This window comes from Oryctolagus cuniculus, chromosome 3, assembly GCF_964237555.1.
Source record: "Oryctolagus cuniculus chromosome 3, mOryCun1.1, whole genome shotgun sequence".
NCBI classification, from domain to species: Eukaryota; Metazoa; Chordata; class Mammalia; order Lagomorpha; family Leporidae; genus Oryctolagus; species Oryctolagus cuniculus.
The window spans coordinates 160,518,773-160,532,993 of record NC_091434.1 but is presented as its reverse complement, the minus strand read 5'-3'; positions in this window follow the sequence as shown (position 1 = coordinate 160,532,993).

Genomic DNA, 14,221 nt, shown 5'->3' with positions numbered 1-14,221 from the left:
GAATTTTAGTGCAGTTTTCTCTCCAATTCTCCTAAAAGTGCACTTCCTGAACTTTTTTTTCTCTCTTTTACTGTTTTTCCCTAACCTAGCACAAAATGTCATTCCGTAATCCACCATGTTGGATTGTTTCTTCCGATCATTATTATTTCTCGCTTCCCACTAATCTTAGATTTGATTTGTTCTTGTTTTTCTAAGTCCTTGGGATACATCATACAATAATTTGTTTGAGATTTTTTTTCTATTTTTTAAATATAAGCACTTGCTGGTATAAAATTCCCTGTTAAAACTGCTTTTGCTGTATACTACAGTTCTTGATGTGCATATGCTTTTAATTTTCACTTGTTTCCAGAATGTTTTTTATTTCCTTTTTAATTTCTTCAATTACCCTTTAGTCATTCTGTAGCATGTTGTTTAATTTCTATGCACTTGTAAAATTTCTATTTTTTGTCATTGATTTCTACTTTTATTCCTTTGTGCTCTGAGAGGGTACATGGTATAATTTCAATCTTTTTAAATTTACTAAGGTTTGATTTGTGGCCTAATATATGAATGATCCCAGAAAATATTCTGTGCTTTTATGAAAAAAATATGTATATTTTAGCTGTTGAGTGATATGTTCTGTAATGTCTGTTAGGTCCATTTACTTGAGTGTGAACTCTGATGTCCTCAATGATTTTCTGTCTGGATAATCAGCCCATTGATGAAAGTGGGGTGTTGAAGTCACCCACTATTATTGTATTGAAGTCTATATTTTCCTTTAGGTCTAATAACATGTGTTTTATACATCTTGGTGGTATGTGTTAGGTGCATACTTATTTATGTTTGTTAAATTTTCTTTCTGAATTGATCCTCTGATCAACGTATTTAATGTCCTTCTTTCTCTCTCTTTATGTTTTTTTATAATATGATTTACCTGATGTAAGTATAGCTATTCCTGTTATTTTTTTGGTTTTGGTTTGCATGCTATAACTTTTCATAAACTATTGCTTTCAGTCCATCTGTATCTTTACCTAAAAAGTATATTTCCTATAAGTAGAAAATAATTGGGTCTTCCTTTTTTCTCCACTGGGGCAACTGAGGAATTTAATCTGCTTACATTCAAGGTTAACACTGATAGCTAAGAACCAACTCCTGTCATTTTGTTGCTTGGTTACTGATTCTATCTGCTCTGTAATGAATTCAGTACTGTCATATGTTTTCATGATGATTAGTTCTAATATAAGGCTTCCTAAGTATTTCTTGTAAGACTGGTCTGGTGGTGATGAATTCTGTTTGTTTTCTGGGAAATATTTTATTTCTTCTTCACTTCTAAGTGATAGCTTTGCTGACTATAGTACACTTGGATGAAAGAATTTATCTTTCAAGAACCTTGAATATATCATCCCATTCTCTTTTGGCCTGTAGAGTTTCTACTGAGAAGACTTCTGTTAGTCTTATTGGTTTTCCTTTATATGTAACTTGATTATTTTACTGTCTTTAGGATTCTCTCCTTGTCCTTAACTTCCAATAATGTGACTACAAAATGCCTCAGAGAAGATATTTTTTAGATTGAGTTTTCTTGTATCTTGATGTCCCTATCTCTTTCAACACTTGGGAAGTTTTCAACTATTATTTCACTCAGTTTTTTTCCTTCTCTTCTCCTTCAGGTATTCTTAAATATAAATATTTGTTCCCCTAATGATGCTCCATATGTTCAGTAGGATAGGATTTTCTTCATTCTTTTTCCTTCTCTTGTTTCTATTTTTGTGTGACTGTATTATTTCAGAAGTTTTTTCCTCATATTAGAGAGTTTTCTTCTTGGTCTATTTGTTTGTTTAAACTCTAAATTGTATTTGTACTTAATTTATTGATGTTTCCAGCTCCAAAATTTCTATTTGGTTCTTTTAAATGATTTCTAGAACTTTATTTAATTTCTTATTCATAAAATGTATTGTTTCCCTCCTTTCTTTAAACTATCTGTGTTCTGTTGCATCTCACTGAGTTTCCTTAGGATCATTATTTTGAATGATTTTTCAAACATTGCAGAGATTTCTTTCAGAGGAGGATCTATTTCTGAATAACTATTGTGTTCTTTTAGAGGTGCCATGCTTCCTTGTCTCTTCATATTTCTTGTTTCAGTATGTTGATGCCTGCACTTCTGGTGTAACAGTTCATTATTTTTTTTGAAATTATTCTTTGTTTTGATGGAATGTGGGAAATCACCTGGGTTCTTGCTTTGCTTTGGTTCTAGAGGAGCCCAGAATTGTAACCAACATTCTGAATGATTTATTCAGATGTAATCAGCATCAGCAGTGATGAGGAGTGCCACAGTTGTACAGTCTTTAGTAGTTCATGGAGGTGGTATGACATTGCCATGAATTTTTCAAAGGTGTGGATTTTTAGTCCCTGATGAGTTGAGTATCAGTCATATGCAATGCGCTGGCTGTAGTCACATTCCTTGTGCTATGGACACAGCAAGTGCTGTCTTTTTGTCTGTCAAGGGAAGATTGAGTGATACTAAAACATGTGGCACCAATAACTATGACCCTGTTTGTTGTCTCTGGGTCCTTCCCCAGATCCTGTTGTGTAGGCATGACTAATGCTGAATAATACATCACCAAAATCCAAGTGCCAGCCCTGGAGGATGCTTCAAGGACCTTACCCCAGTTATCACTGTGTGAATGCATGTTTTGATGAGGATTATGTACTGGCCTGTGTGGGTCTGAAGCAGTGGAGGTTAATTATTCCCTAATTCCCACAGGGTTTGTTCTAGTAACTGAGAAATTTGGTAATAACAGTTAGGGTGTTGAAGCTGCAGGGTACAGTGGGATCCTTACTCAATTGTTACAGGGTGAGTGCCAACTATGCTGGGAATTGCAAACTGGTAGTCACAAGTCTGAAGCAGAGGAATGGCAGTTAGGCCCTGTAAATCCAATAGGTGAATGCAGGCTGCTCCTGGGGTTGTAGCATTAACAACGACAGCTCCCATTTCAGGGCAAAGAGGAAACTGTCCCTAGTCCCCCATAGGCATGTGAAATTGACAGAGGTTTGTGCCTTGGCCATGCAGTACCCTGTGCTAAGAGCTATAGAGGAGGCTTCCTCAGATCTGGTCCTTGGGGAACACTGTTGTTGGTGATTAGCCCCAAAAAGCCAAGGGGATCTTCACTTAATCACACACAATGAATAAGTATAGTTCCTGGAATTGTGCCCAGAACTCCCACAGTGGCAGGCATCAAAGGGGTCTACTCTGTGCCCTAGAAAGTATCCTTGCTCTGTCCCTGGGGGCTGTTGGTAGTGGGGGCTGCTTGCTGCTCTCTAAGACAGATGGAATTTAGCAACCTCATAACAGCAGTTCAGGTCTGGATTTTTGAGGACAGAGTGAAGCAATATAGATGCCTTCTTTTGGAGCAAAGTAGTCATTTGGACCCAGTCAGCCCTCTAGACTTGCTTTAATGTCTAAAGACAGTGTTGTGGCATCCTGGGTGAAGTTCCTACTTGAATGTTGGTATTCATGTGCAAGTATTGGTTTAAGTGCTAGCTGCTCTGCTTCTGACCCAGCTCCCTGCTGATGTGCCTGGGAAAGCAGCAGAGCATGGCCCAAGTGCTTGGTTCTGGCCACCCATATGGGACACTCAGATGGAGTTCTTGCCTCCTAGCTTCAGTGTGGCCCACCGTTGGCTGGTCTGTCCATTTGGGGAGTGAACCAGCAGACAGAAATATGCTATGTGTGTGTGCATATGGGTATCTTTGTCACTATACCTTTCAATTTAATTCCACAGTGAGGACTGTGGAGTTCTCCCACACTTGGGGCTCCCTGTCTGCTGTGGTAGTGAGGGGTGCGGTGCTTTCTGCTTACTTGTTCCCAGCAAGATGGCAGTCCCCCAGCTGGGGGTCCAGGGTAGGAATGGCAAGCAGGAGGCAATTGTGACATGCTTTTTCCTTTCTCTGCTGGCCTTCAGAGTCTCTGTGCTCTTTGAAAATCTCATCACTTCCTTTATACAGTGTTCCTTCAGTCATAGCATTTTATATGTAGAACCCTTTTCCCAGCAAGATGGTATCCCTTAGCTGGGGAGCTGGGGTAGGAGTAAAAGGCAATAGTGGCATCATGCTTCTCTCTCTCTCTCCCTCCCTCCCTCCTCTCTCCTTCCCTCTCTCTCTCTCTCCTGGATTTTATAGTCACTGTGCTATTTATAGTTTTCACTTCTTCTGAAAATTTCCCTCAGGTGGTCTCCTCAGTTCTAATATTTTATATATAGAACACTGTCCTGGCAAGATCATGTCCCTAGGCCGGGGAGGCAGTATAGAAGCAGGGGTGACAGTGGCAGCAGCAGTGACTGCTTTGTTCATCTCTCTTTGCTGATGTCCAGAGTTACCAGGCTGTTTGTCCACACTATGAATTTCTGTAATGAGTTGTTTCTTACTCATGGTGCTTACTCCATAAATAATTATATTATGATAATTTATATATGAATCAGGGAGTTATTTCTCAAGTTGACTTCAGATTATACTTAAACAGTGAATATTAAAGAAATGTTTGTTAAATTACCTATTTAATAAATACTATATTAATGATATTCAACTTTTAATCTTTTTTTAGCAATGTGGCAAAGCATTTTTCTGAGCTGAATTAAAAAAAATAGGTATGTTTGTAGATGACTACAGTCATTCAAGTTAATCCTGAGTTTGTATTTTTTTTCTAAACTTTTTCCCTGGTGTACTGTGAATATTGCTAAAACTTGCATATTACTAATGAAAATATGTTAAGTATAAAATTTGCTGAAAAACAAGCAAATTTAAATCTGACCTATCCATTTCTGACCTATCCATTTGTCAATATACTGTATTCTTCAAGGCCTCATTGGAAATGTTACTTCCATAATTTCTCAATGCTGAAAAATCATTTACTGTATGAGTTTTTAGTAGAATTAAAGACTAAAAAGAGAAATTTAGGCAATTATTTAATAAGTCTTCTTATTGGAGTGTTTAGAATTTATGGTATCCTATATATTCTGCTATGTAGATTGTTTTCTAATTAGAAAAATCTTTACATGACCAATTAAGGTGGTTCAGCAAATAGAACTGGAAACAGGATCTCAGTGAGGTATTTTGCACACCTATGTTCATTGTACCACGATTCACAACAGCAAACAAATAAAAATAACTTAAATACCTATCAACAAATGAGAAGAAACTTTTGAAATGGTATATTTTTCAGCCTTAAAAAAGAAGGAAATCTAGTAATATCTACAATATAGTTTTATATTGAAAACATTGTTAAAACAGTATAGTTTAATCTTGAAAACATTATGCTAAATGAAATAAACCAGTAACAGAAAGAAAAATACTGAATTATTCCACTTATAGAAGGTATCTAAAGTGGCAAAAGTCACAGAAGCAGAAAGCAGAATGGTAGTTGCAAAGGCTTGAAAGAAAAAATAGTTTGTGTTCAATGAGTAGAATTTTGATCATGTAAGGTAAAAACATGCTAGATATCTACTATATAGCACAATGTGCATGTAGTTAACAATACTGTACACTTAAAAATTTTAAGAGGGTAGGTTTCATACTATTTGTGTTTTATCACAATAAAATATTTCTTACCAGATTACTAATACCTGAAAAAAGGGTATTTTATGATGTATCTACTTTTGATCTTTTTACAATTTAGCCACATTATAGAGGTCATTAGCCTTCCTGAGCCATAGTATTTTTCTGTATAAGTCAAGATCAAGTTGAAAGTTTGTAATGTAGAGGTAAATAAATGTTAGAGATAAAGGAAATATAAGAGTGGTGTAGAAAATGCAGAGTAGGGAAGAGATCAAGATCTTCTAAAAAACAAGTTATGACTTACAGTGTATTTCAAGGCACTTGGTGGAAAACACTCATTGCCACTGTCTAATATTTTTAAACAATTATCAGCAAATGTTTTTGTCCACATTAGCATATGCTAATTAACTCAATTATTATATAATTTTCTTATATTAAAATAAATCATGCCAGCTCCTAACCTCACATAGATTATAATCTATATCAATCTACTAAAATAAGACAGAATATGACAAATGCATTCTAAATATTATTTTAAAAGTTAAGTATACTAGGAGTAAAGCATTGTCTATCATGTAATTATAAAACTGCAATTAAAACAAGGATCTAGAAATAAGTATCTAAGCAAAAAAAAAATCCCTAGAGATTAAAGATGCATATTACTACTTATAGAAAAATGAAATGACAAAAACAACCACAAAACTGACACCCACATACCATCAAAATGAAAAACATTTCTCCAAAAAAACTACTACATAAAGAGGAGGCCATTGTTATGCCAGATGCTCCGACATCCACATAGATTTACAATAAACAGCATTCAGTAAGGAAGCACAAAGCTACCGGTGTAACACAACAGTTCTGAGAGTGTATTCTGACATCAAGAACATCTTAAAAATGCATAAAAATGAGTTCAAAGTAATGATCCTAAGGAAACTCAATGACTTATACAATTCAAAGAGATGAGGAAAACAATGGTGATATGAGTGAGAAATTCAACAAAGAGGTAGAAATCATTAAGAAGAATCAGAAATTTTGGAGCTGAAAACTTCGATCAATGAAATAAATGCAACTTAGAGCTTCAATAGAAGAAAAGAACAAGCAGAAGAAATGTCTACTTCGATGACAAGTCTTTGAAATAACACAGACAAAAATAAACAAGAATTGGAAAGAAGAAAGACACCCTATGAGATAGTTGGGACATCATTAAGTGAACAAATACTTGCATTAGGGAGACACCTAAGGGCAAAGAAGGAAGAAGACACAGAGAAACTATTGAATGAAATAAAAGTTGAAAACATACAGTTCTTGAAAGAGATATGGATACCAGATAGAGGACTCACAAAGGACAACAACAAGACTCAGCCATAAAAGACCTCCAATATACATGGTCACACTATCAAAAGTCAAATACAAGGAGAGAATCCTAAAAGCAGTGACAGGAAAGCATCAGTAACATACAGGAAAATCCACTGGACTGACAATAGACTTCTCAAGAAAAAATTTACAGAACAGAAGAGAATGGAATGATATAGATCTTGGAAGAAAAATACTGCCAACCAAGAATACTGTATCTAGAAAAGCTATCCTTCAGAACTGAAAGATTTTATTTATCTTTCTCAGAAAAGCAAAAATCTGTGAATATTCATCACAACCAGATCAGACCTACATGAAATGCTAAAGGGAGTCTTGCACTAGAAGTAAAATGATAACAACAAAAATCATGAAAATACGGAAAATTCACCAGCACAGCAGATGCAGAAAAGAAAAAGAGAGGAGAATCAAACTTTATTATGACAGAAAACCAAAGATAAATAAAAAGTTATTTAAGGACAACAAACAAACAATACATACAATAATCAGTAAGAAATTAACAAAGTGACAGGAAAAACTCTTATCTATCAAAATAACTTTGAATATGAATGGACTAAATTTCCCAATCAAAGGTATAGGTTGGATGGAGGGTTAAAAAAATAAGACCCAACTCCATAGTTTTTGTAATAAACTTAATTCATAACAAAAGATATACATTGAAAGTGAAGGATTGGAAAAAGATATTCCATACAAATGAACCAAAAAGCAAGCAGGAAGAGCAATACTAATATTGGATGAAACATATTTTAAATGAAAAACTATGAAATGAAACAAATAATGTCACTACATATCAAAAAATGGATCAGATCAGCGAGAAGATACAGCAGTTGGAAATGAATTTTCACACAATGCCAGACTACTCAAATACATAAAGCAAATATATTGGATCTAAAGGGAGACGTAGACTAGTATGAAGTATTCAACAGCACACTCTCACCAATGGATCTTCAAGACATAAGATCAATAAAGGCACATCAGAGTTGAAGAACCATACTCCAGAACAAATGGATTTAACAGAAATTTACAGGGGCCAGCATTGTGGCACAGTGACTTAAGCTGCTGCCTGCAACACCAACATCCTATACTGGAGTGCTTATTCTACTCAGGCTGCTCTGCTTCTGATCCACCTCCCTGCTAATGAACTTGGGAAAGCAGTGAAAGATAGCCCAAATACGTGGGACACTGACATCCACCTGGCTTCTACCTGGACCAGCCAGCCCAAGCCATGCAGTATTTGGGGAGTGAACCAGTGAATGAAAGATCTACCTCTACCTCTACCTCTACCTCAACCTCTACCTCTACCCCACCTCCACTCCCACTCCCACACTTAACCCCTCCCTCACCCCCACCTCCTCCTCTACCCCTACCATCTTCTTTCAAATAATAAATAAATAATTGCAATAATAGTTATAGAATATTACAATCAACAGCTGCACAATAGTCACTCTTCTTGTCAGCGCATGGAACATTTTCCAAGATAGACCATCAAAACAAACCAAGTGTGAATAGATTTTTAAAAATTGAAATCATATCATGTACTTTCTCATAGCACAATAGAATGAAACTAGAAATCAACAACAGAAGAATGATGTAAAGTTGACAAATACATGGAACTTGAACATGCTCTGAAATGACCATTTAATCATTGAGAAATTAAAATGGAAATAAAAAGTTGGTTGAAACAAATGAAAATGAGGACATACTGCATCAAAGTATGTGGGATACAGCAAAGGAAATATTGAGAAGGAGGTTATAAAAACAAGTGCATATATCAGAAAAAGAATTTTGAGGGGTTAGTGTTGTGGTAAAGCAGATAAAGCCACTACCTGTCATCTTGGCATCCCAAAAGGGTGCTGGTTCGATTTCTGGCTGCTCTACTTCCAATTCAGCTCTCTGCTGATGCACCTGGAAAAGGAGTGGTTGGGCCCCTGTATCCATGTGGGAGACCTGTATAAATCTCCTGATTCTTGGCTTCAGTCTGACATTTCACACTTTTTGTTACATACTCAAAAGAAATAAAATCATTTTATCAAAGAGATTTCTACACAACCATGTTTATTGCATCACTATTTACAATAGCCTGTACATTGAATCAACCAAAGTGTCAGTTAGCAGATGAATGGGTAAAGCAACCATGGTGTATGTACAAAATGGAATATTATCAAGTTATCAAAAGGAATGAAATCCTGTCATTTGCAGCAAAATGGATGGAACTGGGGGACATTATGTCAAGTGAAGGAAGCCAGGAACAGAAAGACAAATATATGTTCTCTTTCATATGTGGAAGCTAAGAAAAGTCAATCTGAATTACAAGAGGCTGGAAAGGGTGAGGAGGGGTGTTAGAAGGAGGAAGGGTAACGATCAAAGCAGACTTGGATAGAAGGAATAAGATCCTAATGTTATGCAGAACAGTGTGGCACAGCTGCAGTTCAATATAGACTGTTATATATTTTCTGATCAGAAAGAAAAGAGGAGCCACAAGGCTGCCATCATAAAATAATTACAAGAAAGTAGAATGTTTATTACCAATATTTAATCAGTATACATTGCATATATGCACATTGTATACATGTAATGTCACTTCATCCATAAATATGTCAATTATTTTTAATAAAAATGTCATTTACCTTTTCTAAAAAGTTGTTAAATATACTATATCTTGAAAATAAGAAAAATGAAATGGATGGGGCAGATTGAAGAAAATGAAAGTCATACTTCTGAAAATGCACTTCAGTTAAATATTATTCCTAATGGGTATCAGTGAAATCCAAGATTAATGGATGAACCCTGGATAATTTTAAATGTCAGGCCAGAGTTTTATGTAATTTTGGTTTTATAATTTTTTTCTTAAGAATCAATATGCCCAATGCTGTTACTTAGGAAAACTAATCTTACTGAATGTAATAATGATTTGGAAAGATAAAAGCTAAGTTTACATTAATGACCTGGTTAAAGTAATATTCAACTGTGTATTTTCCCTTAATTTATTCAGCACATGTTACTGAGTACCTATTATATTACAGACATTCTAAAAGTTCTTTTCTTATTAGTGAAGAATATAAATCCAGGAGGATTTAACTTAAGCTGGTAGAAATAGAGAGGAATTTGACCAGAAATAACTACAGAAAAAACATATATGTACACATATATACATATAATTTGGGTAATCAGTTATATATTAGAGATTAATGATTTTATCAAACATTGATGATTCTAGTTACATTATTCATTAGAAGCTAAATCCAAAATGAGTGAAATACTACAGGATAAGTTATCTGGTTATAGTACAAGCTAAATGCCATGAAAAGGAAGGGAGGGTTAATTTTAATAAATTAAAAGAAACATGAATCATATCAACTTAATTCACTAGGCAAAAACTGTATGGATCCCAAATCAAACAGCCAAATATTATAAATAATTTTTTAGACCAAAAAAGGAGTTTGGTTTGAATATTATGTGATATGAAGGGATTATAATTAATTCTATTGTTCTGATTAATAACATTGTACATGTTTTAAATAATTCTTTTTTTTTTTTTTTGACAGGCAGAGTGGACAGTGAGAGAGAGAGACAGAGAGAAAGGTCTTCCTTTGCCATTGGTTCACCCTCCAATGGCCTCCGCGGCCGGCGCACTGCGCTGATCCGATGGCAGGAGCCAGGTGCTTCTCCTGGTCTCCCATGGGGTGCAGGACCCAAGCACTTGGGCCATCCTCCACTGCACTCCCTGGCCACAGCAGAGAGCTGGCCTGGAAGAGGGGAAACCGGGACAGAATCCGGTGCCCTGACCAGGACTAGAACCTGGTGTGCCGGCGCCACAAGGCAGAAGATTAGCCTAGTGAGCCGCGGTGCTGGCCCACCAAGCAGCATCTTAACCAATCTACCAAACACATGTCCTTAGCAGTATTACTTTTTTTAAAAATTATTTATTTATTTGAAAGAATATCACAGGGGGGGGGGGAGAGAGAGAGAGAATGAACTATTGACATTTTTATAAGATTTTTGCCTGAGTGAGGGCTTCCCTCAGTCTGTTCAACTAAAAGCTTGAAGTCAAATAGAAAGTTCCAGTCTTATGTGCTTTGCAAATATATTTTTCCAGCTTGTGGCCTGCTTTTCAATTTATAATGATGTATTTTGATGAACAAAAGATTTAGGGCATTGAATTTATAGTATATTTTTCTTTTATGATTACTACTAGATATATCATAAAAAATTAGGTCTGTTCCTACATTGTGAAGAAATGTTTCTTGTACAAGTATTAATGTTGCAGCTGTATCTCTCAAATAAAACTTTTTAAAAACCTATTCTCATGTAAATGGAGGACTATTTTTGGAGTCTGTAATATTCAGCTAATCTATTCACATCCACACTATGACATACTATATCAAGCATTTGGAAACCACTGTCCTATAGATTAATTTATTCTTAGGTCAATTTAGATATTGAAAACTATGTTTATGACTCAGTTTTCTTTGGCTTCTCAAGGGATTGCCTCAAGTGAACAATGTTCTTTTCAAACTTACTATTATGTTTATTATGGAAATATTAAGTACATTGTTCTATCTTTACTTTATAAGAAGTCACAGGAGAAGTTTCTTAAAATTTAGTGCCAGGAAGAGTAATATGTCTGTGCGGTAACTCATACACATTTATTTTATGGAGCTATAGCTCTTGACCACTAAAAGGATGAGAGATGGGATAGTTAAGTTTATATGTCACATTGACTAGATCATAAGATGTCCATTTTCTGGTTTAATGTTGTTTTGGGTTTATCTGTGAGGGTATTTCTGGAAGACATTAGCATTTGAATCAGTGGGCTGAATAAAGTAGATTGCCCTCATCAATGTGGGTGGGCATCTTTCAGCCTATTGAGGTCCTGAACAGAACAAAGATGTGGAGGAAGGGAGAATTTGATAGCTCTCTGACTGGCTACTTGAACTGGGACATCAAATTTCTTGTGCTCTTGGTGTTCCTATTTTCAATCTTCTTACTGGGACTAGGATTTATGTCATAAGTTCTCTGGCTCTCAGGTCTTTGAATTCCATCTCTGGCTTTGCTGGGTCTCCATTTTACAGACCATGGTCACATGGCTTCTCAGCCTCCCTAATCATGAGTCAATGAATTCTCTTTTTCTCCCCTCCCCACTTACCTACCTACCTGCCTACCTACCTGCACAAATACACACTTTGTGCATGAAAATAAAATTATCTTGTCATGACATTTTTCATAAGATTTTGAAATACTCTCCTGTATATTGTATCTGTATTTTCATGTATGTGTGATTTGCTGCTTTTCTGGAGAATGCTAACAAACACAAGAGATGGTTTAATTGTAAACTATTCTAAGTCCATAAAAAAGAGCCCTATTATATGGCCCTAAATTTTCTTATTGGACTGTCTTTACTCTAGGTTACATCTTATTTTTAAAACTATTTGTCAATGTATCCTTTGTTTACCACTTATTGTATTTTTTGTTTATTTAAAGGACAAAGGGAGAGAGAGAACATGCAATATATCCCCAAATAACACAAGAGCAAGGGCTCTGCCAGGCCAAAGCCGGGAGCTAGGAATTCCATTTGCATCTCCTGTGTGGTTGACAGAGATCTATGTACTTGGGCCATCATCTATTGTCTCCCAGGTGCATAAGCAGGGAAGTGGGTCAGAAGCAGAATGGAAATTAGTCCCAGGCACTTCTATATGGGATATGGTGTTCTAAGAAGCAGCTTAACCTGTGCACCACAATACCCACTCCTCACTCATATTTTTAAACAGGTTGAATGTCCCTTAAAAGAAATACTTGGGACAAGAAGTCTTTTGCGTTTTATTTAATTTTGCAGTATTTGCTAATACTCATAAATAATGTGATTTTTAAGAAATAGAAGTCAAGTTTAACATTAAATTTACTTATGTTTCTTGTACACATAGCCTAAAGTTAATTTTGTGCAATATTTTCAATAACTTTGTGCATAAAATCATGTGACATTGTCCAGTTATAGTGTTATGTCAGTGAGCAAAAACTGAAACAATTTGGAGTATTTCGGACTTGGAGTTTTGGATTTTTGCATTAAAGATACACACACTGAATTGTTGTATTATATCCTCTAAATTGGATAATAGCCCTTACTTTTGGTTTAAATGTACCAAACATCAACTGGGATTACCAACCTTTTTTTATGCTGTCCTGTGTACTGATTAAGTGCAGGCTTGTCCTGCAATGCCCACACTATCGGGGTAGTGGAGCCAAAGCATTCTTCAACAGGAAGCACCAGAGACAGTTTCAGTGAACATGTCTGTTTATTAGCAGTTAGGCAAAATCTTTTATAAGGCAGGCAAAGAGGAGTAACTAGCTCAGGGTAACAACACTAATTCTATAGGATAGAACTGATACCTTTGCCTCTAAGCGTCTCCAATCAGCTTGAAAGTCACTTAGCTGATGTAGCCTTCCAGGTGGTCTTATGGGTGTGGGCCACACCCAGGAGCTGTTTATCTAGCGGACAATTACAAGCCCTCAACAGGAAGTGGGAGTGGGGAAAATGTGCCTGGGGCCTGGGCTGCCTCCCAGCAGTCAGGTCATATGTGGGTCTCAGTGTGCTAAGTCCTCAACCAGGGTTTTTCCCTGGTGTGCAATGCCCTCCTGACTTCCTTCATAGGCTAGGCAGGGACTCTTCCAGCCAGACACAGGATTGCCCACAATTAAGAGGTAGAGAAAGAGCTTTGTACATTCTATTACATGTGTAGATTCATTTCCAGTTCAGTATTTTTGCCTTGTCTCCGTAATTAGCGTATAACCCTTCCATACCTCTGCTTTATAGTAAACATATAAAAATTGGATTATTTTATTTTTTATTTGTTTTAACTGAAAGCAGAGTAAGAGAGAGGGGGAGAGAGAGGAGGTGTGTGCCTCTGAAGGTGTGTATAAACAAGAAGCTGGACTGGAAGTGGAACACCAGAACTCAAATAAGACATTCCTATAAGAGATGTCAGTGTCTGAAGCTGCATCTTTAACTATTGCATAAACACCAGCCCCAAGAAACAGCATTTTGAAGAAAAGATGGTACGTTGCTCAAAGTCAAAAGATGCTTGGATAATGTAGTTTAAGCTTTTTGTAATGAGACAAAAAAGAGCAAATTGAACTTGAGTCCCATTTATATGCATCAAGAAGCACCACACAGTTCACAGTGTCCCTGCTGTTTCTGACTTTTGCCTAACATGAGGGATGATGCAAAATGCAGTAAATGACATCTTTCTCTGTCTCTTGTCTTCTAGACCATCTAGGGCAGCAGCATTCAAGAGTAAGATATCTGATCCATATTCCCTAAAATATC